Source organism: Camelus bactrianus, chromosome 14 (genome assembly GCF_048773025.1).
Source record: "Camelus bactrianus isolate YW-2024 breed Bactrian camel chromosome 14, ASM4877302v1, whole genome shotgun sequence".
Lineage (NCBI taxonomy): Eukaryota > Metazoa > Chordata > Mammalia > Artiodactyla > Camelidae > Camelus > Camelus bactrianus.
The window spans coordinates 61,904,857-61,932,793 of record NC_133552.1 but is presented as its reverse complement, the minus strand read 5'-3'; the positions used below and the strand labels follow the sequence as shown (position 1 = coordinate 61,932,793).

The window sequence follows — 27,937 nt, the reverse complement described above, 5'->3', positions numbered from 1 at the left end:
ATATTTCTGAATATAGACTTCTGAAACAATGGAACAGAATTCTTAATAGGATTAAGAAATACTCTACATGGTAACCAGTGTATTTTTAAGTGTTTCCAAACCATATGAATAGCTAAATGTTACTTCCAATAATTTAAATACGGATAGCTACCACCAGCATAAGATCTCAGATACCACCAGAGCCCAGCCAGAACTATCACTGCTCAATATGTGCCACTAACTGATGATACTACACAGAAAAGTGAGTCATCAAGATATTCTTAAGTTTACTTCATTTTACTTTAATTACCCAAGTAATATAATACACTAGCTTAATATAAAATTTGAAAGTTTAAGTAATACACGTAACCATTACTTTCCACCCCCTTAATGGCAACCCAGTCCCATTTTCTACCCTAAAAGAAATTATCAACAGTTTCTGCACATGTCCTTTCAGACCTACCTAAAGATTTTCATATGTATATATAGATATAAAAGTGTACAGCTTTATTTTGTGCTCAAGACTTTCTTAGCATAAACTGTAATACACTACATGTCATTCTTATAACTTGCTTAACTGCTACACAACATTCCTAATAACCTAGGTAAACCATAACTATTTAACCTTTCATCCAATAATGGATATTGTTTCCAGTTAGCAGGTATTATAAAATACAGTAAGATTCCCTGAACATGTCAATCTGTATGCATGTGCATAATTCTGCAAGAAAAAGATATGAAAGTGTATAGGTTACAAACTAATGCTTAAAAGCTTACATCAATTAACATGTCTAACAGAGATGAATTTCCCCACACCACACCATCAGTGAACATGGTTGATCTAATTTTATTAATCTAATGAAAAAAGTGATTCCTTACTGCTTTTTCTAATTTGCATTTCTCTAATTAATAATGACTTTGGGCATATTTGCATGTTTGTGAGCTAATCCGTACTTCCTTTGACCATCAACCATTTTTAAATTGAATACAATAAAGATCTTATAAATAACCAAAGGTATCTTTTTTTTATTAGATATATTATCTTAACATTGTTCTTGTTCAAAGTAAAGCTAACAACTCTTCTGACCATACCTCCATCCCCATTACATTTTCTCTCTCCAGTAATCACTTCTCAGGTGCATTCTTAGACCTTTGTCTATGCCAGAGGATCTCAATGGGGAATAATTTTGTTCTGCAAGACACAGCTGGCAATGTTGAGAGACAGTTTTGTTTGTCACACCTGTGGGCTGGAGGGAATGCTACTGATAGACTGGTGGACAGAGGACAAAGATACCTCGAAGCATCCCATAACGAGGACTGCCACCTATAACAAAGAATTATTTAATCCCAAATACCAATAGTGTAGGGGTAGAGGTCAGGGGTAGAGTATTTGACTGCAAAATACAACAGTGTCATTGTTGAGAACATCTGGTCTATGCTTTTATATGATGTATGTAACTATAACAATACATAATATTTTTAGTGTGGGATTTTTTAACATTAATAGTATTTTTGTATCATCTGTGTCATTCTTACAAGATCTTTTTCAGTCTTTAATATATCTTAAGAGATGTTCTGTCAATATAGAGAGATCTACCTCATTATTTTTTAACTACTAAAGAATACCAAGATATGGCCTTAACAGTTTGCCAATTAATTTTCCCTGCTGATGGACACTTAGCGTGGAGGAATCACCCATCTGGATGATTGTAGTGACATTTCCTAAGCAGCAATCCTGTCAATTGCCCCAGGCCCCGCTTCTCACTCTGGATCTCTCTTCTGGAGCTGCTCCCTCCTTTACCACCATCCTCTCCTGCCTGTGTTATGGACTGGGGTTTTCCACTAAATGATCCCATCTGCTACCTGTCTTTCAGAAATTCCTCACCATTTCCAGGACCATACTCCTTGCTCTGTTTTACATCAAAATTCTGGTTTGTTATTTTCACTTTGGATTTTTCTTTTTAACTGTTTCCCTTCCCTGGGAATTTGGGACAGGAACATGAAATCTGACTAATCCCATCAGCATGAACTAAAAGTCAGGACCTCTCAAATGTACTTCTTACCACAGAAAATACAGCATGTACATTTTAATTAAAAAATTAAAAAACCATAGAGAGAAGCACGATGGTGGAGTAGAAGGGCACTTGTAGCTCACCCTCTCCCCACAAATACACTAAAACTCACATCTACGGACCCAATCAGCCAACCAGAGCACCTGCCAAACTCCAACAAAACATCGCCCTCTTGGAAAGACAAAGACGCCAAAAATCTGGTAGGAGAAAAGGAAAAAAGAAAGAAGAAAAAAACAAAACAGTGTGGACCGGTCCTGTGGGGAGGCAGCAGCAAAGGAGGAATAGCTTTCCTTTGCTGGGTCTCCCCACCTCCAAAGGAGAGGCCAGTGGGACGGAGGGGGAGCCTCTGAGGCTCAGATCTTCCCTGAGCACCCCTTCACCGACAGAACTAAGCTAAACGGGCACAAAGGGCCCCCATGATACCCAGCCCGAGAGGCAAGCTGGCAGCTGGGGCTGAGACAGGCTGCCCAAGCTGGGCGGAGGACTGGGGTGGCTGAACTGAGGCAGCCCCAGGGGACAGCACAGTGCTGCGTGCCGTGGCTGGGAGGGGATACAGAGCAGAACAACCTCGGTCCCCCATAAATTGCAAAAAAGCAAAGCAACAAGGCTGGTGTGCCCTGGGGGGAGGGGCACTGTAGCCTTTGTCTCCTCAGACCCATGGCGCCATTAATGGTGCTTCTTGCGAGAAGAGAGGCAGGGCGCAGCGACAGCCACCATCTCCTCCTGTGCACAGCGCCTGGGCAGGAGCGGGGCTGAGACCTGAATCCGCACCTGCGTGCTCCACAACCTCCTAGGCAGAACTGAGACTTGTTTGCAGCTAAAGGTAAATAGGATCTTTCTGCCCTGGCACCTCAGAGAACTTGAGCCACCAAGACAAACAAGGAGCTGAGATTTGGCACAGAGCAGGGGCAGAGCTGTTCTGTGGTCAGTCTTCCCTGAGCCTGCCTACGGAGTGCCAACCCGAGACGGATGGGCCAGCTGCACAGAGCAGCGAAACGACCAATGCCAGGAAAAGGCAGGCAGCCACCCGTTTTCCTGGCAGGAATGCAGCACCTGAACAGTGCTGGGAGGGAGCATGATCTGCCCACCTGCCTCGCCCGAGGGCAGCATCTGACTGTGGCATCGAGAAGGGGAGTGACCCACCCACCCACGGAGGACAGTGCCAGAGAGATATGAGCAATATGAAGAAGCAGAGGAACCACTCCCTATTAAAAGATCAAGAGAAATTCCCTGAAAGCATGATCAAGGAAATAGACATTGATGGCCTACCAGATCAAGATTTCAAAAAGGAGTGACCAAAGTACTAAAGGAACTAAAAGAAATAGTGTTTAGAGATATAAAATACATCAAAAACGAAATAGAAGCTATAAAGAAGAACCAAGTAGAATTAGTAAACTCATTTGCTGAGATGAGAGCTGACCTAAAGGCTGTGCAAAGCAGGCTAGATAATGCAGAGGAATGAATAAGTGACCTAGAAGACGGGACAACAGAAAGCACCCAATCAGAACAGCTGAGAGAAAAACAAATAAAAAACAATGAAAACAATATAAGGGACCTATGGGATAATATAAAGCATGCCAATCTACACATAATAGGGGTTCCAGAAGGGGAAGAAAGAACAAAGGGGATTGAAAAGGTATTGGAAGAAATCATGACTGAAAACTTCCCAAACCTAAAGAAGGAATCAGATATCCAAGTACGGGAGGCTAGGAGGGTCCCAAACAGGAAGGACCCAAACAGACCCACACCAAGACATATCATAATCAAGATGGCCAGAGTCAAGGATAAAGAAATGATCTACAGGCAGCAAGAGAAAAACAAAGAGTGAGTTACAAGGGAACCCCCATAAGGCTCTCAGCTGATTTCTCTACACAAACACTATAGGCCAGAAGGGTGTGGCAAGATATATTCAAAGTCCTGAATGAAAAAAAGATGCAGCCTAGGATACTCTATCCAGCAAGGCTATCCTTTAGAATAGGAGATAAAGAACTTCACAGACAAGCAAAAACTACAAGTTTAGCAACACTAAACCCATGCTAAAAGAAATATTGACAGGTCTACTCTAAATAGAAAAGAAGCAGGATGCTAGAAAAATGAGAAACTCATAACTGGAAAGAAGATAACTGCCATGAATTACAAAAAGAATAAACACAAAATTGTAAAAGAAGACATCTAAATCATGAAGAGTAGGAGAGGGAAGCAAGGAAAGCCACTGTGGAAAACAGTATGGAGATTCCTCAAAAGACTAGGAATAGACTTACCGTATGACCCAGGAATCCTGCTCCTGGGCACATATCCAGAAGGAACCTTACTTCAAAATGACACCTGCACCCCAATGTTCATAGCAGCACTGTTTATGATAGCCAAGACATGGAAGCAGCCTAGATGTCCATCAACAGATGACTGAATAAAGAAGATATGGTATATTTATACAATGGAATACTATTCAGCCATAAAAACCGACAACATAACGCCATTTGCAGCAACATGGATGTTCCTGGAGAATGTCATTCTAAGTGAAGTAAGCCAGAAAGAGAAAGAAAAATACCATATGAGATCACTCATATGTGGAATCTAAAAAAAAAAAAAAAAAAAAAACATAAAAACAAAACAGAAACAGACTCATACACATAGAATACAAACTTGTGGTTGCCAAGGGGATGGGGGGTGGGAAGGGACAGACTGGGTTTTTAAAATGTAGAATAGATAAACAAGATTATACTGTATAGCACAGGGAAATATATACAAGATCTTGTGGTAGCTCACAGCAAGAAAAAAATGCGACTATGAATATATGTATGTTCATATATAACTGAAAAATTGTGCTCTACACTGCAATTTGACACAACATTGTAAAATGACTATTACTCAACAAAAAAATGTTAAAAACTAAATGGTTTATTAAGGCTGCAAGCTACTTGACTTTTATTTCAAAATCTAACTTTTCTCCAAATCCAAATGTCTGGCTGCTCAGGAAAGAACACTTGGTGCAGCTGTCAGCATGCCTCTTTTGTATGAAAGAGTAAATAAATGTATTCAAATTAAAAGGAACATCTGGGCAACACAAGGTAGAAAATCCTTGTGGCAGCTGGCTCTCTGGACAGAAAGAACTACAGAAAAAGCAGTGCCACCAAAAGAAAAACTGTATATAATTAAAAGACAGGAAAATGAATATCTGAGTATTTATTCCAAAACTCAAAGTAATAAAATATTTTCCCCCAAAACATTAGCTTCTAATTCCATTTACCCAGTACTGGTCTCTGCTTTCCACTCTCTTTTCTAATTCAACTAATCTATGTTTCACCCACATTACTTTACCATTAAGTAAACCCTGAACACTTCCCTCTCCTTTCTCTGACTCATTCCAACATTAATCACAGGTATAAATGCTACAGCAGGGTGTAAAGAGTTATAAATCACAGTCCCCACCAATCTAGGAATTCAGTCTAGTAAAAAGAGAGACTTCTATGCTAACAGCAATTAAAAGTAATACATAAGAGTATGTGTATGTTGCTAAAACAGAAAATGGTTTCATGAAAAATCAGTTACTAAAGTATAAAGCTGGATTTCTAATAAATGGGGAAAAAGTGAGAAGGAAACTACCAACAGAGAAAGAGCACACTCAAAATTATGGAATGTGAAAGGTCCCAGCCTACTGAGAAATTGTGAAATGGCTTGAAACCAAGGTGAATAAGGAGGCACTAACAGGAGAGGAGGGTGGAAGAGAGTGACAGACTAGAAGGAAAACCGGCTTGAAAGGAATCTTAAATGCCATAGTAGAGTTCAGGCTTCAACCAGGAAGTCAGAGGTTCTTAATGTCTATCTCCCATGAAAAGAAAATAATGGTTCACATGAGGAATGCTACACTCCATCATAAACGGCAGCTTACTATACATTGCTGCAGCTGGGCCATTCCAAGCAATTAGCCATAAACACTTTTTCTCTCTTAAGAATCTTACAGGAAGCTTAACAAATACTGCTGTCAACAATGAAAACTTTTCTTTTCCTCTGACGTTACCTGCCCAAACTTTTCCCATAATATAAGATACACAGCATAACACACAAGACACAAACACCCATTCAGCTACATCAAAACCCTTCCACACTTGTTTTTAAGTAATTTTTTAAGAAACACCCTGCTCATTCTAATTTCAGCTGAAATGGTGTAAGCATGTTCCATTCTGTCTGTCCCACTGAATGCAGCTATGAAACCTGAACAGAATACACCAATTAACAATTTGTGAACTCTTTAAAGTACAGAGCACAAGGCAGATGGAGGAAGAAGAGTATTCAAATTACTATAAACCAGTGGTGAGTTTAGCACTTTCCTTTCCTCTATGAACCCACTTGCCTGATCAACAAAGTCTGATACCCAGCATGCACGGGGGTGCTGACAGAGGTAAGTATTATACTTCTGACTTCAGAAGCAGAAAAGGGAGCTGCCAAGACTTAGAACACTACAGAAAACACTCAGGGATTTGGGAGACTTTTTGCTGTTGTTTGTTTTTAACTTCATTCTTTTGTGCCCCAACTCCCCAGTGATTCTATTGCAGTAGCAGTGCAAAAATTGGGAGCCTACAGGATCCAAAACAGTCACAGATGGAACGTTCTTCTCTAATCAATGAAACTGTGGTCCCAAGAGGATGGGTAAATTCCCACTACTTGCTTTCTTTGTTACATAAGAAGAAATAGATATTTGGTCTCTGCCACAAGGTCCTGATACACGCCCCTAAATACTAGTTAATTCCTGATGATACAGGTGCTAGGAACATCTTTTGTTCTACTATTTGGTCTTTGACCCCAGCTCCTGACAAAGCTTCAAAGACCTTAGGGGGAAAAAAAAGCATGGTCCTGAGAAAATATTTTTAAGAAATAATGGCTGAAAACTCCCAAATTCCAAACAGGGTAACAAAAGAAATCAACAACCAAACACACCTAAATAAACCACTGAAAACCAGAAACAAAAAATTCTGAAAGTAAACAAAGAAAAACAACACACTATAGGGAAATAATTACTCAAAGAACTATGGTTTTCACATCAGAAGCTACAGAGACCAGAAAGAAGTAGTGCAGTATCTTGAAGCTGCTAGGAAGAAAGAACTATCAACCAAAATTTCTATGTCCAAACAAAATATCAGAATAAAGGTGACATAAAGATATTCTCAGGTGAAGGAAAATTTAGTTAACTGCCAGCAAATCAGCTCTATAAGAAGTGCTAAAGGAAGTTCTTCAGGCAGAAAGGGAATAACATTAGAAGAAATCTGGAACATCAGGAGTGAAGGATAAGCAAAAGAAATAGTAAATATTGGGTGAATATAATAACCAACTTTTCCCCTCCATTCTTTAAAAGGTGTTTGACTGTTTAAAGCAAAATCTTAACATTGATGGAGTTTTCAATGTATGTAGATAAACTACATAAAAAAATTGTAACATAAAGGGAAAGAGTAAAGAGACTGCTATTGTAGAAAGAGCTCAACATGCCAACTGAGGTGGTAAAATATGGATTCTAAATAGTATGTACGTATGTATGTATACTGTAACCTACAGAGTAACCATTAAAGAAAACTGAACAAGACAGTCAGAAACACAATAGATGAACTAAAAAGGAATACTAAAAAAGGTTCAAATAATCTGAAAGAAGACACAAAATGGGAAACAGGTACTAAAAAACAAGATGGAAAAACAGAAAACAGTAAAATGGCAACCCAAGACCAAAACACATCAATAATTAATCAAAAATTAATAAGGACCTAAATGCACAAATTAAAAGACACTGTCTAATTGTGTTTTTAAAATGAACAAACTATATGCTACCTACAAGAAATCACTTCAAATATAATATTATAGGTAGGTTAGAAGTAAAATGTTGGGGAAAAAAATACCATGCAATATTTAGTGAAAGAAGGCTGGAATGCTGACATTATTATCAGACAAAACACTTTAGAGTAAAGAAATTTACAAGTGATAAAGACTATTACATAATTAGAGGGTCAATTCAACAAAACGATATAACAATCCTTAATATGTATGTACCCAAATATAGTACTTCATAAACCAAAAACAGAACTAAAAGCAGGAACAGACAAATATCCAATTACTGTTGGAGACACCAACACTCTTCTTTCAATAACAGAAAACAAATTAGTAGTAGAAAATCAGCATGAATAGAGAAACTGGACAACACTATCAATCAGCTGTATCTAACTGACATTTATACACTACTGCATCCAACAACAGAAGATGAAACAGTCTTTACAATACATATGAAATAGTCACAGGTAAACAATACCTACATCATGAAACAAACCTTAACACATTGAAAAGAAACAAAATATGTAAAATATATTCTCTGGCCATAAAGAAATTAAACTGAAAATCAGCAACAGATAACAAAAATCTCCAAACACTTAGAAATTAAACAGTTGGAAATAACCTATGGATAAAAGAGGAAAATTAGAAAATATTTTGAGCTTGAACAAAAGTGAAATTACAATACATCAAAAATTATTAGATGTACCTAAAGCAGTGCTTACAGAGAAAATTACAGCATTAAATGTTTATAATAAAATATATCTCAAATCAATTGTCTAAGCTCCTACCTCAACAAACTAGAAAAGAAAAAAAAAAAACTCTGAAGCAAGTAGAAAGAAAATAAGAGCAGATATCAATGAAATTGAATGAAAAAATAATAGAAAAACTCAAACATAAAGCTAGTTCTTCAAAAATATCAATAAAATTGATAAGCCTCAAGCAAGACTAACAAAGAAACAAGATAGAAGTTATTACCAGTATCAGAAATGAAAGAGGGGTTATCGCCACAGACCAAGAATAATTCTATGCATATAAATTGGACAACTTAGGTGAAAAAAATCAATTCCTCAAAAACAACAAACTAAAAGAAAATACCCAACATGAAATAGAAACCTGAATACTCCTGTAACTATTAAACAAATTAAATTCATAGCTTAAAATCTTTGGAAGAATTCTTCAGGCTCAGTTGGTTTCACTGGACAACTCTAACAAACATTTAAAGAAGAAACAAAACCAATTCTACACACACTTATTCAAAAAAGAGATGAGAAGGAATATTTCCCAATTCATTTTATAAGGCCAGCATTACCATGATAACCAAACACTGTATACAAAGAGAAAACTGTAGACCAATACTCCCCATATCAATGATGAAAAAATAGTAACAAAATATTAAGAGAGCTAATCTAAAAGTAAGACTTGAGAAATACTGGCTGTCAAGATGGAAACAACTATCTGATAAAATCAGAAAAAAGATTTCCCTAAGGATGGTTCAAGCATGATTTTAATAAGCTTAAAGTAAACAGAAGTAGCTGCAGGTTTTTATTCTTTTTCTAAAAATAATACACCAGTTAAGAAGAGTTTATCCTGAGAATGCAAGATTAGTTCAATATTTTTAAAAAATCAGTCGCTCAATGTAAAATATCATACTACAGTCAAAAGAAAAAACACACATGATCATATCAATTGATTCAGGAAAAGACTGATTCATGATAAAAACTCTTGGCTAAGCAGAAGTAGACAGATCTCCCTCAACCTGATAAAGGGCATCTACAAAAATCTACAACTAACAGCAAACTTAACACTGAAGGACTGTTTTCCACTAGATTAGAAACTACAAAACCAACAAAGGCTTGATCTCCAGAATATATAAGCAGCTCATACGACTCAATAAGAAAAAAATAAACAACCCAATCCAAACATAGGCAGAAGACCTAAACAAGCAATTCTCCAAGGAAGACATACAAATAATCAAAAGGCACATGAAAAAATGCTCAATATCACTAATTATCAGAGAAATGCAAATCAAAACTACAATGAGGTATCACCTCACACCAGTCAGAATGGCCGTCATTCAAAAATCCACAAATGACAAATGCTGGAGAGGCTGTGGAGAAAGGGGAACCCTCCTACACTGCTGGTGGGAATGCAGTGTGGTGCAGCCATTGTGGAAAACAGTCTGGAGATTACTCAAAAGACTAGGAATAGACTTACCATATGACCCAGGAATTTCGCTCCTGGGCATATATCCAGAAGGAACCCTACTTCAGGATGACACCTGCACCCCAGTGTTCATAGCAGCAGTATTTACAATAGCCAAAACATGGAAACAGCCTAAATGTCCATCAACAGGTGACTGGATAAAGAAGATGTGGTATATTTATACAATGGAATACTACTCAGCCATAAAAACTGACAACATAATGCCATTTGCAGTAACATGGATGCTCCTGGAGAATGTCATTCTAAGTGAGGTAAGCCAGAAAGAGAAAGAAAAATACCATATGAGATCACTCATATGTGGAATCTAAAAAACAAAAACAAAAACAAACAAACAAAAACAAAGTGTAGATACAGGACAGAAATAGACTCATAGACAGAGAATACAGACTTGTGGTTGCCAGGGGGGTGGAGGGTGGGAAGGGATAGACTGGGATTTCAAAATTGTAGAATAGATAAACAAGATTATACTGTATAGCACAGGGAAATATACACAAAATGTTATGATAACTCACAGAGGAAAAAATGTGACCATGAGTGTGTATATGTCCATGAATGACTGAAAAATTGTGCTGAACACTGGAATTTGACACAACATTGTAAAATGATTATAAATCAATAAAAAATGTTAAAAAAAAAAAAAAAAACTACACACTATCACCACTCTTACTCCAAATTATACTGTAGAGGTCCTAGCCAGTGCAATAAGGAAAGAAAAAGAAATAAGAGACATACAGATCATAAAAGAAGAAATAAAACTCTTCCTGTTCAGAGATAGCATGATCATCTAACTAAAAATCCAAAGGGATCTACTAAAAATAAACTCCTAAAACTAATGAATTTAGCAAAATCACAAGATACAAGGTCAACATGTAAACATTAATCACACATCTACTATTACTAAGGTACACTGGAAACCAAAATTTTTTTAAATAATACATTTTAAGAACCTCAAAAATTTAAATACTTAGGTATAAAAATCTAGCAAAACATGTACAGGATCTTCATGCTGAAAACTATAAATGCTGATCAAAGATATCAAAGAAGACCTAAATAAAATAAGAGACCTCCCATGTTCATGGATAGGAATCTTCATCATAGTTAAGAAGTCAATTCTCCCCAAACTGATCTAGATTTGACACAATTACAATAAAAATTCCAGCAGGATTCTTAGTAACTATGGACAAAATTCTAAAATTTATATGGGAAAGCACAGAAACCAGACCAGTTGAAGCAATTCAGGATAAAAATGAAGAATAAAGCTGGAGGAATCCAATTTTGACAGTGACTATAAAGCTACAGTAATTAAAACAATGTAGTACTGCCAAATGGACAGACATAAAGATCAATGGACTAGAAAAGAGAGTCCAGAAATAGAACCATACAAACCACCATTTGATTTTTTTTTAAAGGCATAAAAGCAATAAAAGAGGGAAAAGATAACCCTTCAACCAATGGTGTTGGAACAACTCAACATCTATATGCAAACAAAACAAATCAAAATACCAACCAAGACTTCAAAACTTCTATCTAAAAAATAGATCTTATACCTAAATATAGTAAAAAAAACTGCAAACGTTTTGAGCAAAATCCTCATGACCTACAATTAGACAAAAAGTTTTTAGACATGACACTAAAAACACAATCCATAGAAGAAAAAAAGTGGATAAAATGACTTCATCAAAATTAAAAACTTTTGATCTGGAGCAGACCCTGTCAAAAAAATAAAAAGACAAGCTACCAAATGGAAGAAAATGTTTGCAAAGCATATAGCCAACAAGGATTTGTATCCAGAATACATATAGAACTCTCTAAGTTCAACAGCAGGGAAATAAAAAACCCAATTTAAAAAGAGGCTAAAACTTGAACAAAGACTTCACTGAAAAGAATTTAAGGATGGCAAATAAGAACATGAAAAGATGTTAACACTTTAGCCACTACTGAAATATAAATTAAAACTACACAGAGATACACTATACATCTATTAGAATGGTTAACATTAAAAATACTGACACTACTAACTGCTGGAAAGGCCGCAGAACCATTACAACTCTGACATTTTACTGGTAGGAATGCAATATATATGGCAACTCTGGAAAACTATGGCCAGGTTTTAACTAAGTTAAATATATACTTACCATATGACTCAGCAATCCTACTCCTAGTTATCTATTCAAGAGAAATAAAAACTGATATTCAAACAAAAATCTATACACAAATGTTTATAGCAGCTCTATTCACAATTCTCAAAAGCTTGAAACAACCAAAATGCCCTTCAATGGTTAAATGGATAAACAAATAGCATATCCATAAAATGCAATTCAACTCAGTAATTTTAAAAAGGAACAAACTATTAATTCACACAACAACTTGGATGAATCACAAAAGCATTATGCTGAGTGAAAGCAACCAATCTAAAAAATGAAAGAGGGACATCACAACAGATCCCATGGACATTAAAATAATAAAGGAATACTGGGAACAATTCTATGCCTATAAATTTAATAACCTAGATGAAATGGACCAAAATATTGAAACACATAACTGCCAAAACTCATACCAGAAGAAAAAGACAATCTAAGTAGGCCTATATCTATGAAAGAAATTGAATAGTTAATAATCTTCTAAAACAGAAAGCATTTGGCCCACATGGCTTCACTGGTGTGTTCTATCAAACATTTAAGAAAAAAGTTACACCCATTCTATACAATCTCTTTTAGAGGTCAGAGCAGAGGAAATACTTCCTTGCTTATTCTATGAGGCCAGAATCGACCTAATACTTAAACAGATAAAGATATTACAAGACATTATAGACCATTATCTCTCATGAACATAGATGAAAAAGTCCTCAACAAAATGCTAGCAAATTGAATCCAACAATGTGTAACAAAAAAAAAAAAATTATACATCACAACCAAGTGGGATTTATCCTAGATATTCAAGGCTGGTTCAACATTCAAAAATAAATTAATATAATACATAATATCAACAGGGGAAAACCACATGATCATATCAATAGAAGAAGAAAAAGCATTTGACAAAATCCAACACCCATTCACAATAAAAACTCTCAGTCAACTAGAAATAGAGGGGACTTTCTCAAATTGATTTAAAAAAAAAAAAGACTACAAAAATCCCTATAGTTATCATCATATTTACTGATGAAAACCTCGAAACGTTCCCATTAAGATCAGGAACCAGGCAAGGATGTCCCCTCTTACTACTGCTTTTCAACATCATGCTGGAAGTTCCAGCCAATGCAATAAGACAAAAGAAGGAAAGAGAGAAAGAGAAAAAGAGAGAAAGAAAGAGAAAGAGAGAAAGAATGAAGGGAAGAAAGAAAGAAAAGAAAGGAAAGGAAAGGAAAGGAAGAAAGGAAGGAAGGAAGGAAGGAAGGAAGGAAGGAAGGAAGGAAGGAAGGAAGGAAGGAAGGAAGAAAGAAAGAAAGAAAGAAAGAAAGAAAGAAAGAAAGAAAGAAAGAAAGAAAGAAAGAAAAGGAAAGAAAAGGAAAGGAAAGAAAAGAAAAGAAAAGGAAAAAGAAAAGGAAAAAGAAAAAGAAAAAGAAAAAGAAAAAGAAAAAGAAAAAGAAAGGAAGGAAGGAAGGAAGAATATAGATTGGGAAGGAAGATACAAACTATCTTTGTTGACAGATGACATAATCAACTATATAGAAAATCCAAAAGAATCAATACAATAACAACTACTCCTGGATCTAATAGCAAGATTGCAGGATACAAGACTAATATAGAAAAAGCAATTGTTTTCTTATAAACCAACAAGAGGAATTTGAAATTTAAAACACAATACCATTTACATTAGCATCCCCAAAAAAGAAATACTTAGGGATATAACAAAATACACATAAGATCTATATGAGGAAAACTACAAAACTCTGATGAAATCAAAGAACTACTAAATAAATGGAGAGATTCTATCTCCACGAATAGAAAGATTCAACATTGTCAAGATGTCAGTTCTTCCCAACTTAATCTATAAATTCAACGCAACCAAAATTCCACCAAGTAATTTTGTGAATATCGACTAACTTGTTATAAAGTTTACATGAGAGGCAAAAAACCCACAAAAGCCAACACAATATTGAAGGAAAAGAACAAAGATGGAGTATTACTACTACTTGACATCGAGACTTACCATAAAGCTATAGTAAGCAAGGCAGTGAGGTAATGGCAAAAGAATAGACAATTGATCAATGGAATAGAATTGAGGGCCCAGAAATAGATCTCCATAGAGTCAACTGAGCTTTGACAAAAGAGAAAAGGCAAACAAAAGAGCAAAGACTGACTTTTCAACAAATGGTGCTGGAATAGCTGAACATCCACATGCCAAAAAAAAAAAAAAAAAAAAAAAAACTAGACGCAGATCTTACATCCTTTACAAAAATTAGCTCAAAATGGTACACAGACCTAAACATAAAACACAAAACCATAAAATTCCTAGAAGATAACAAAAAAGAAAACCTAGATGACCTTGGGTATGGCAATGACTTTTTAAATAAACGACACCAAAGGCACAGTCCATGAAAGAATTAATAAGCTAGACTTCATTAAAATTAACAACCTCTCTGCAAAAGACAATGTCAAGATAATTACAAGACTAGCCACAGAGTGAATGAAAATATATACAAAAGACACACCTGATAAAGAACTATTATCTAAAATATACAAAGAAATCTAAACTCACTAATAAGTAAACAACTCAGTCAAAAAATGAGCCTAAGACCTTAATAGACACCTCACCAAAGTAGATACACAGAAGGCAAGTAAGCATAAGGAAAGATGCTCCACATCATATATCAGGAAAATGCTAATTAAAACAAGATACCACTCCACATCTATCAGAATGACCAAAATCCAGAACACTGGCAATATCAAATGCTGACAAGGATGTGGAACAACAAAAACCCTCATTAATTGCGGTTGGGAATGCAAAATGGTACAGCCACTCTGGAAAACAGTTTGGTGATTTGTTATAAAACTAAACATGCTATCACCATATGATCCAGCAATCACACTCCCACATCCACATAGAAACCTACACAAAGATGTTTATAACAGCTTTATTCATAACTGCCAAAAACAGAGGAGATGTCCTTCAGTAGGTGAATGAATAAACTGTAGTAATCAAAAACAATGGAATTATTATTCAGCACTAAAAAGAAATGAGCTATCAAGCTATGAAAAGACACAGAGAAACCTTAAATGCATACTACTAAGTGAAAGAAGCCAATCTGAAAAAGCTACATCCTGTGCAATTCCAATTATATGACATCCTGGAAAAGGTAAAACAATGGAGATAGTAGAAAGACCAGTGGTTGTCAGGGGTTGGAGGGATGGGAAGGGGTGAATAATCAGAGCACAGAGGATTTTTAGGGCAGTGAAAATACTCTGTATGGTACTATAATACTGGATACATGTCATTATACATTTGCCCAAACCTACATATACAACACTAAGACTGAACCCTAATGTAAACTACAGACTTTGGGTAATTATGATATGTCAATGTATGTTCATCACTTGTAACATACGCGTCATTCTAATGGTGGATGTTGATAATGGGGAGGCCACACACATGTGGATGCAGGAGGTTTATGGACAATCTCTGCACTTTCTTCTCAATTTTGCTGTGAACCTAAAACTCCTCTTTTAAAAAAGCTTTTAGAAAAAAATTAATTATATTTGGGAACATTTCTTATCAAGAGGAAAAATTACATGAAACCCTTTGCAAATAGGCTTGTGTAGTTTTGAAGCTGTTCTCTACATGGAGCATCTCAGCTGGATTTCACCACTATAACCTAGGGATCTATAATACTTAATTGGAACAGTTTACTGAAGTCACTTTACTATATTTAATTATCAACTCCCTTTTACTACAATATCTAATACTCCTTTGGGGAATACATTATAGACCTGGAAATTAAACTAATGTATCATTAATTCACAGGTAGACTTGAAAAGCACTAAACAGTTGTTTATAAAATAAGACATTTAAAAATACTATTTTTATCAGATTTACCTAGACTTATTCTCCCACATTTGCAATAAACATACTGAATGGATGAATGACTGAAATGGCAATAACAGATTTGTATCTGATGCATTTATCTGAATTGGAGCCTCTCGTTCTTAGGATAGGCTTCAACTAAGATAAATATATCAGATATAAATTTACTACTGCCATCTTCCTTCTTCAGACAGCCTTCTATCTTCCTGAAGATGCCTTCTGGACTCCTCCTTTTGCTACTCCAAATTGGCAGTTGCTGTTTTAACAGCTAAAAAAAATGGAGCATCAAGTAGCAAAAGAAGTTGTGCCACGTAGGGTCAAAGCACGAGCTATTGCTAGAGATACTAGCAAATGAATGCCTAAACAAGCTGAGCAGTGCCGACTCACAGATTAGGAACCAATCTACTGGATTGGTGCAGGACCTTTGCACATGCTGTCCCATCTGCCTAGCTGACTGCCTAACAGATAGCTGACTCTCATCAGGTTTCACCTTACATTTTACCCCCTTAGAAAGAATTGCCCTTATCACCATTATTCTCTCTCAGCAACTGGTTTGTTTCCTTCATAACATTTATCATGATATTGATATGTAATTACTTGTTTGTATGTTTTCTCATTTTATATCTGTCTCTACCACCAGACTATAAATGTCATGAGAGCAGAAATCATGTCTCTCCTGATCACTGTTCTAATTCCAGAGACTAGCATAGCATCTGGCCCACAACAGGCACTAATAAACAGACAGTCTTCAAAGTAGTAAACCTGACTTTCCTTGGGGGAGGAAAGATTTCATATACCTAGAGTGGGAAGCAATATGCTACAATGGGAAGGGTACATCTTGGGAACCACACATATTAGAATCTCAGCTCCAACTGCTTACTAACTAAATGATCTCTGACAACCTATTTTATATCCTGAAGCCCCAATTTTCTCATCTTAAAATGACAATGATACATCCCTTACATAATCACTCTGGTTCTCTAGTATACTGTAGATATTCATTAAGTGACAGTTACCAGCACTTCTTAGAATGATCATACCTTTCTATCCACTAAGAGGTCTTAAATGAGTGAGTTTGTAACAGAAAAAAGTCATCAACACTGCAATGTCAAAAATACTATATTTATAAAGGTAAGCTGTATTTTCAAATCTTTTGTATAATGTATGCTTTTTTTCAGTAAGACTATAGAATGTTTAAACCTTAAATAGATGTTTAGAGAGGAATAAATCCATGATTAGATATTTTTTTCATACCATCAGGTACTAATTACATTGAAATACATAACGTTCTTTTTCAAACGCTGCTGTTTAAATTCACCAGAAATTTTTAAATACATAAAAACAGAAAATATAAACATAATATTTCACTGTGTTTTGTTCTTAAATTAAAAATTTAGTATCAGTAAAAGGATAAAAGTCATACTAGCAAAAACTGAGGTCTTGGGGACACCATTTTCCATTTCCAGAAGGAAAATTTTCACAAGTCGCTTGCCACAGATTAAAAGTTGGAATGTTTTTATTAAAGTTAAATAGCAAGTACACAAAAATACATATGAATAAAATAATTCACACATAAAGATACTGACATAAATCCTTTTTTTCCTGTTCGAATGTAATTTTTGCCTTGCTGCTGAATAGTCACAGCCCTTCCTTACTGGAATGATTGGTTTACCTTTAACTCCACAGGGCTTAAACTATCAGACTTTTAAGAAGCTTTGAAGGGTTTTGACAATTTAACCTGCTGAGCACACAGCACCCAAGGGAGGGTCTTGGTTGCAAGTTTTATTTCTGATGCAGCTGACCACTAATTCTGACTCCATAGATAATGGATTTCCGTAACAGCCACCCACAGGTTAACACTTTGAGTAGTACCCATAATTGCTTTAATTAAGTTAACACATAAAGGTCACAGTTTGGTAGAGTTTTATTAAATTTGGCAGTGCTTATAATAATAAAAAAAGAAACTGTGTATGTTCATCTGTACAGTAACTCTACAAGTTTGTCTATAGATACAGTCCAGTTTGCTCATGGATTAATACTGCATTTCAATTCATTTTCTACAAGGAAGTCAATTTATTAGTTCCATTTCCCCCAAAATATGTACTTTCTAGCATTTCCAACTGATAGTTTCATGACAGATGGCTCTAACCATGCTGGGCACAGAATGGGTCCACCTGGCACAAAAGACCACCCACTAGAGCAAAGGAGATTTCTACCACCACCAAGCCCACACCCTGATTTTGGAGCATTTTGATGGTGGAAAAGATTAATGCTTTGATTTGTCTGGTGTCTAATGATTAGTTTCATGTGTTAAATACTAATGCATTTCTGAAATGAAATTATTTTTCATCTTGAAAAATAGATATCCAAAATTTGGTTTTGAACCCAAATCTTTATATAGTAGAAAATAAGCCAAAGAGTATTTACAACAAATACACAAAAAGGCAAAGCAAACAAATTTTTAAATAAACCTGAAATTAAAGGTTCACTTTAAAGTGTTTTTTAAAAAAATACAATACTGTATTTCAATACACAAATCACAAAGTCAGCAGTGTTGATACATTCTTCTATTTGTATTATGTAGTATCAGGTAATTTGAGGTTATTTTACTGAAAAGCAAAGAATGACAGCTGAATTTATACATACTGAATTCAGCAATAATTGTATTTTTTAAATACACAACCTGACAGGCACTATGGTAGATAATAATGAATCAGCATGGGAGCCATTTAATATACTTCTTGATTAACTCATTGCCTGTCCAGTTCGCACAGACACGCTCACATGTCATAATCGTCATAATTCCCATCATCTCCACTGCTAACACTCAAGTTCCTTGATTAGTGCACAACTCCCAGACGAGCCATTGCTAATGCTAAATAATTCTCTTCAGCCTCCTGCTACTATTCTGCAGGATCTCCAATTAAATATAATGTCCCTGACGAGCCATATTAATGTGAACAAATTCCTACCAGGAATCCTATCCCATTCCATTTTGCACAAAACTGTAGAGAAAGTAATTTAGCCAAACCAAAGACAATCAGAACGTTTTAAACTGATACAGTGTAATGTTTCTGAAAAATGTTTTTTCCAAAGATAATAAAAGCAAAATGAAAAAAGGAAATGTCTAACATCTTAAATGCTTTCTTCTCCTGATTAATTTGTTCTTCACTGAAACTATAGTGTTTTAAATATGCATAGGTAGATACATCATATTCTTAATCCTAAAAGCTTACTGAAAGCTAAGTTTTATGAGAAAAGTGATCAAGTTTTAAAGCAAGAATGCCATTTAAAAATCCTTTAATTACCTAATTACCAGAACTCCAATGTCTATAATCACATTAATGAAACCAATTTCTTCCTTCCCATTAAATGCAGTATTATAGTCGCTGTCAGAGGCTTTGCCATGGAACTTTATGTTGCTGCTAAGAAAACTTCATCTTAACAATGACAACTTTAAGTATTTTTTGCAAGAATGAATTAAGGATCCTATAGATTTTCTACCGCAGTCTAAAAGACTAGGAAGAGTTCTAACCTAATTAAGAACAACTGGGAAACAGAGACCAATGATGACCATCATCTTAAAATATTCTGTACTAGTAAAAACAATTTAAGAAAATGTAATTTAAATATACCATCTCAACTACACACATATATATAAATAAAGGTCACCTGATTTGTCAGTTATCACCCCCCAAAAGTTTTACAAACCTGATTCTAGTCATTTATTCCTATTTGAGGATTAATAATTACATTAGCTGTAAATAAGCCCATTAACAGATTTTGTAAAATAATTTTTTAAAAATTAAGAATTTTAACTCCTTTCCAAATAGAGAGAGGTTGGAAAATATCCTGAAATCATGGAAATGTGAAAAAGTAAATGCTTGAGGTTTTTACCCTTCAACTCTATGTACAGCTAGGATAAAACTGAAGATATTCTAACAAATCTATAAATAGATAAATATAAAGATATATTTTTAAAGATACAAAATAAAGATATTCTAACAACTCCATGAAATTTTTATAAGGTTTTCCCTAAGGTCTTTTATACCTTAGCCTACATTAATGTATTCCATCTCCATTTACCTGATCATTACCCTCCAGTTTGTTCAGCTGGAACCAACATACACTAATTACATAGACATCACGAAGTCCTATTTGTCCTCAGTACCTCCCCAGACAGCAGGGAAATATTATCAAGGGTAGGCATACTAAAGGATGATTCTCCCCACCTTACTGCCAATCATCCCAGAGTGTTTTCACAGGAAACTCCACTCAATCTCATTACTGAATCCTAAGAGTAAGAACTACAGTACTCACCAGGAATCATACTTTAAACAGCAGGCTGCCTGGCCAAGATGTGAGTCATAATGACTACTTTCCTCATCTTAGGTGTTAGTGTTAATGCAGTAAATATCAGGTATTTCTCATTTAAATCTAATATTACTGTACACAGACAAAGCAACAAAATGTTGATAAGTTAGATTTTAGGAGTCTAGATAGGAAATATAGTCAAAGACTGAAGTACAGACTCATTTAATTCCTTCTTTTTTTTTAAATCAAAATCCTAGCTTTAGCGGTCTAAAACAAATATAACAATATTTTGCCATTTCTTATGAAAAATACTAGACTTTTTACTTAAGAACACACATATGTACATAAAGTAAGTTACTGTAAAAGTAAATAAAGTTCTCAAACATGCATTTTGAAAAGTACAAATACAACAATCTCATAATTCTCAAATTCTGTTCCCACTATTCACCAAACTAATGAAGACCCATCTTCCCAGTTAAAAAGTCCTAGTCATGAAAACCATCAAATATTTCTCATTCCTCATATTTCTTAACTTCTCTAGGACTACCCAAATTCACAGTACATTGGTGGCATACAACCCTAGAATCCACCTCTCCCACCTTCTAAGTCAATATGATATTATAAGGTCCTCTTAAACCAATTAAGAAAATCTCCCACATCAGTCCTCTGCCTAAAATCTAATGAATTTATTCCAGAGACCTGTCTCTTCTAGCTCCAAAATTTTATGGAATGGTCCGAATTATTCTCACTTTATTAGATATTACAATACATTTTAATATCTTTTAATATAGTCCCCTCTTCAATTTTCCTCAGAATTTTCCAAGTCATTCTTGGATATTTATTCCTTTGTCACTTCCACCCAAAATTACACTGTTATACTTATTATGATTTAATAGAAAATGTAGATTAATTTAGACATAACTAGTATTCACAATATTATTTCCCTATATAACAAGAAGTCCTCATATAAATCCTACAAATTCATTTTAAATTCATAATCATAAAAAGTGTTTTCTTTCCACTACCTCCATGAAGTTAAATTTTTTTTTAAGATTTATTTCCTACCTTATCAATATTCAGGAAAGTTACATATTTCTTTATATTTATTTTTTACCTACCATAGACTTTTCTTATTGTTTCTAATGAGTTACTCGGTTGCCTGTGTAACTAGAAACTCAATACAATCTTATTATTTCTGCCTTTTCTGTCAACCATTTTATAACTCTTGCCTAACTGCATAATCAAGCACTTCAAGAATGCTATTACATACTAGTGATGGTAAATGTATCAGTCTCCATCCTGACTTTCATGAGAATGCTTCCTACGAGGTATATCCTTTTTATTATAGGAAGGCAGTATTCATCTAATCCTGTTTTACTAAGGATTTTATAAGGAGAAGACAGTGAATTTCTTTTATATGACATTTAGGCTTCCAACAAGATGATCATATAGTTTTCTTCCACTAACCTATTAGTATACTCCATTAAATTCATAATGTCTTATACTGAACCACACTGAAATGTCATGAATACATTCTGCATGGCTGCAGTATATTATGTAAATAAATTTTATTTTGTTTCCTGTTACTTAAGATTCTTCTATCAATATATAACAGCCATTATAACTTTTGCTTACTGTCTTTGTGCAGGTTTTGATTTCTGAATTATTATGCTGGCTTTAAAAAAGAAATAAAATCTATTTTTCTTTCTCTAAGTCTAGAGCAGTTTAAATAGTGTCAAAATTTCTTGCTGCCTAAAAATTGCAAAGAGTTCTTGTGAGAATCTCTAGGCCTGGACAGTCTACTCCATTCTTCATATAATAACTTATAGTCCCTTAGTCAATGATTTCTTAACTTATTCAGGCTCTTTCATGCACAGAGTTGCAGGCCTACACATAATTAATTGTCACCAATTTTGTAAACTGAGCAAAACAAGTAACTACTTAACATTTTTAAAAGCTTTTAAAAGCATGTTAAAGCCCACTTTCAATAATAGATAAAACAAACAGAATACCTGCCAGGAAACTGGTGACTTAAATATCCCTATAAACCAACAGTCCTAAAAGACATCCATAAAACACTCCACCCAACAACAGCAAATATACATTCTTCTTAAGTCCACAGGGAACATTCTTCAGGATAGATCACACATTAGTCCATAAAACAAACAACAAGAAATGTAAAAGGATAGAAATAATGGAAAACATGTTCTCTGACCAAAACATGTTCTCTGACCAAAATAGAAGGAATTTAGAAATCAGTAATAGAAACTTGGAGAACTCATAAATATGTGGAATTAAACAACATGCTTCTAAATAACAAGCCAGTAAAGAAGAAATCACATGGGAAGCCAGAAAATACTTTCAGAAATGAAAATAAAAATACAATATGCCAAAACATGGGATGCAGCTATAACAGAGAAAAATGTAGAGCTAAACACTTTTAGTAAAAAGAATGCAAATCAACAACCTAATCTTACACCTTAAGAAACTAATTTTTAAAAGAGCAAACTAAACCCAGAACAAGCAGAATATAAAGACTAGAATAAACATAAACGAAGTAGAGAATTTAAAAAGAGAATAATCAGTAAGACCAAAAGTTGATTTTTTGAAAAGGTCAATGAAACTGAAAACTTTTAGCTAAAATGACCAAGAAAAACAAGTAAAAACTCAAAAACTAAAACCAGGAATGAAAGAGATATCACTACTGCCATTACAGAAATAAAACTGCTAAGGAAATACTATAAACAAGCATAGAACAATAAACTAGATAACTTAAGATGAAATGGACAAATTCCTAGAAATACACACACTATAGACAGTAACTCAAGAATAGAAAATCTGATTAAAGCTATAATAAGAATTAATAATCAAAAAACTACCCACAGAGAAAAGCCCAGATCCAGACGGCTTCACTGGTGAATGCTACTAAACATTTAAGGAATAATTAATACCAGTTCTTCACAAACTCTTTCAAAACAATAGAAGATGAGGGAAGATTTCCCAACTTACAGTATGAGCCCAGGATCACTTTGATACCAAAAACAAAGACATCAGATGAAAAGAAAACTACAGACCAATATTTCTTATAAATATGGATGAAAAATTATGTACAAAACACCTGCAAATTGAGTCCAGCAACATAACAAAGGACTAAATACCATGACCAAGTGTGACTTATCTCAGGAATGCAAAGGCTAGTTTAACATCCAAAAATTAACGTAATACACCATATCAATGGAATAAAAGACAAAAACCAAATTAACATCTCAGTAAATATAAAGATATCTTTTTTAAAATCCAACACCCAATCATGATAAAAACACTCAACAAACTAGGAACAGCAGGGCACCTCATCATCCTAATAATCAGAATTTTTTTTTAAATTCCAGAGCCTAAATCAAGCTTAATTCTGGAATACTGAATATTTTCCCCTAAATTGAGGAACAAAAAAGGATGCCTGCTCTCACCACTTCTATTCAATATCGTTCTGAAAGTTAAAGCCTGGGAAATTAGACAAGAATATGATACAAAAAGCATCCAGATAGAAAAGAAGTAAAACTATACTTAATACATGACGTGATCTTCTAGAGAGAATGCCAAGGAATTTATTTTTAAAAACTATTAGAACTAATAAACAAGTTCAGCAGGGTTGTGGGACACAAAAATCACTCTACAAAAATCAACTGTATTTCTGTGCACCTGCATCAAACAATAAAATTAAAATTAAGAAATCACAATTCTAATAGCATCAAAAATACTACTACTTAGGAATATAACAAAGTAAGTGCAAAACTTCTACTCTGAGAACTACAAAACGTGTTGAACTACGTAAGTAGAACAACATCAAATGGAGTATCTATGCTTATGTACAGGAAGACTTAGAAATGTTGAGATACAGATACTTTTCGAATCTAACTACAGATACAACACAATCCCTATCAAAATCCCAGCAGGATACAGTTTTCTACTAGGACTGTCTTCCCCTCACAAACCATTCTCCACAAATCTTTCCCAGGAATAATAAAAGCCTGAAGAATGACACAAAAAAAGATAATTCATGACTTGATAAGAGGCTTAATTCCTATTTTGCTCTCTCTTGCCCTGACCATTTCCCACTGGAGTACTTTGCACTGCTTGTTGACTCTGGCTGGCCTCACCCTCTGGATGCAGTGGCACTAACCTCATCAATACATGTGAACTGTTTTCCTGGGTAAAGTCTGACTTTCAGACTGCTCTTAATCAGTCTTTCTTCTCAAAGAAAGCAAGAGAGAAGATATCATATCTATCTCAACAGAGAAGAAGATATCATACTATTTTAAAACAATCTAACAATAAACAAACAAGACAGATAACCTGCAAACCCTCCCTAGAAGCACCTAAAATCCTAGATTACATATAACAAACTTCCTCTAAATGAACAATTTGGCTTACAAGCAACTACCAGTAATCCCTAAGGATGAGAAACAAAGAGGAAGCCAAAAGCCAGACAGTATCCACTAGAGCTCATACCACTATTCTTGGGGATCTGAATAACCAGAGAACTGAGTTTCTACTCTCAGAGAAAGGAACTATGTATGAGCTTAAGATCAGAAGGAAAACTCCCCACATAAAGCCACGCTGCTCAAAGATTACGTCCTCAGTGAAGGGGCGGGGAGGGAGCACTAATCTACTCAGCAGGGAGAAGACAAATACTTATTATCAGTTGTGGTTTAATATAAAGGAAAAAGTCTCCTCCGGAAATGAGAAATCACGGGCCGCTTTAACAGAGGGAAAGAGGGGTGTGTTTGTGTGTATGTGTGTAGTTTCGTCTTGTTTTCTCCTCCATCCTCAAAATTCAACAACCATCATGCTACTAATATAAAAATTAGTCCCAGATCAGAGATACCCGGGACAGCCTGGTAGAATATAGCAAATACTCAACAGAGCTAAATCTACTACCCAAACCATGCAGAGTTCAACAATAAAATACCAAATATGAGGTCATAAGCCAAAAGCTACCAACAGGAAGAAACAATCTATTGCCAGGAAGAGGCAGAAATAGAAGTAAATACATAGGAACTTGAAGTAATATAACAAAATGATAGAACCTTTAAAATAAGTATGCTGAAGATAAGACATGAAAGGACTCTAATACATAAGAAACAAAACAAATCAAAACACAACACAGGCAGATTCAAAAAGGAGGAGTAGACCCAACAGATTCCTCAACAGACAGCAAAGATGACAAACACAACCAAAGTAATTATTGCGTCAGGCAATTTTCATCAGTGAATGCAAAAATATTAAATAAGAGGTTATGGTAGGACAAAATATTCATGTGGATTCAAAGATTTACCCCTCCAAAATTTTTTTAAATGAGGAATATTACTCATCTATAAAAGAGAATGAAATAACGCCATTTGCAGTAATATGGACGGACCTAGAGATAATCATAGTAAAGTAAGTCAAAGACATATGATACCACTTTTATATGGAATCTAAAAAAGTGAGACAAATGCACTTACAGAACAGAAACAGACTCACAGACAGAGAAAACTTACAGTGACCAAAGGGAAAAGGGGGAAGAGGTCGGGGTAGGAAGGATGAATTAGGAGTTTGGGATCAACAGATACACACTATGATATATAAAATATACAACAAAGACCTACTGCATAGCACAGAGAACTACAGCTAATATCTTGTAATAATCTATAATGGAAAATAATCTGAAAGAGAATATGAATATATATATTATATATATAACTGAATCACTGTGCTGTACACCTGAAACTAACACTTTGTAAATCTACTATATTTAAATTTAAAAAGAGGGAAAAAATGCACCATTTTAATAGAGAGGACCAATGGAAGAAAACTGCATAAGCACCTTTAAAAGCCAGCTTTTTCTTATTCAACATTAATTGTTTACAAGTTAGTTTGCTTCCTTTCTTTGTGTGACTTATCATTTAATAGCTATAGTAACTGTTAGCCTTTCCCCCTACTTTACTATTTAAAAATTAGTTGTTTTTAACATAAAATTAATAGTTTGCACAATCAACAGTTGCAGTCTTCCTGCTTTAATATTTACATTTCAATTTATGGCATTAACATAGGAAGCATATTAGGTATTTTACTCCAAGTTGTATTTAAAGTGCTTTTCCTCTTAAAAATAAATACTGAAATATTTACAATACTCCTAAATAGCATGCCTTGTTCATAATACCAAGACTGTAAAGCTGATTAGATAGGACAGTAACTTTTGTGATCACATGTTAAAGAAACAAAATGTGCTGTTAGAGGAATTCACTTTTTTGTCTTTCTTGAGGCTGAAACAAAAACCAAATACATCTGACGCTACTGCTAAAGCTTAAATCAAATTTTGAACATTCTAACCATTATTATTACCCTGCTTTTACTTACAGAATCTTGCTAGAAATGGATTTAATGGAAGTCATATTAAGAGGAAATTCTGAGCACAAATTGCTTCCCATTGTAGGGCCTGGCAAATCTTATTCTAAATTATATATTATCATCTCTGGTATACTCACTTTTACTTTCAGCCAAAGGGGGCTAAAAGTCTTTAAAATATAACAGCTATCATCTCTGCTTTAGGAAGGATAAATGACAAAGACTTAAAACTCAGACCAACTCTTCTGAAACCAGTTTTGCCAAAGTCTGGAAAGTGACGGTCTACCTCTAGATCAAAATACAAAGCTAGAAATGTAAAAATAAGAAAAGTTTGTCATGCTATCGGGGCAACTTACAGAAGTAGATTATTCTATAATACCAACATTGAAATATAAGTAAAAAGGAAAAAATTGAGATGTAAGTAATTCTGGAATATCCACGCCAACAGTCAACTCCATGAGAACACAGCATAGAGAACACTCACAAAAAGGTAAGTGAAAAGGTTACTGCCAGATTTGAAATAAAAACAGTGATTTTCCATAATTCAAACATTTTTCTCCCTCAATTTATCTATGAATGAAAACACGGCCTGAGCTAATACACCAAAATTAAACACAAAATGAGAAGAGTGATGTTTAAATCTACTACCAGCTTGATGGAGACACAAATTTACTTCTGGAGGATTTTGCAGTTGATAAATGTCTTAGCTTACCAATCAAAAAAAGACATTAAAATATAGTTTTTTCACTATTTCATGAATATTTTGTGAGGAATATAAACTACTGAGATATCACAGTTGAAACAGATTATTAGTAAGAAGCCAGAAACCAATACTCAAAAAAATAAAAAAGTATATACGCAAAACAAGTTTTCTTTATTTGCTTGATTTAATTGCTTTTAAGTAAAAAAGAAATATTTTAAATGCTAAATATTTTAAATCCTGTCATATAAACTAGATAAGATACTTAACCTTTATTTGGGGGAAATTAGAATAGCTTGCAATTGTTTCCATTTTGTTTTTTAAAAAAGAAAGAGTCACAGTAAGACAAAATGAACAACAAATTTCTAGATAAAATTTTAAAACCACAAAAATTGAAAATTCTTTACATTGAACTATTATATGATAAAAG

The 27,937-nt window shown here is 34.5% G+C and overlaps 1 protein-coding gene across 5 annotated transcripts in view; it reads right to left on the bottom strand.

The window, feature by feature from the left end:
- The window catches only part of PCCA (propionyl-CoA carboxylase subunit alpha), a 330,692-nt gene that overhangs the window by 288,073 nt on the left and 14,682 nt on the right, over positions 1–27,937 (bottom strand). The gene's annotated exons all lie outside the window — the stretch shown is intronic.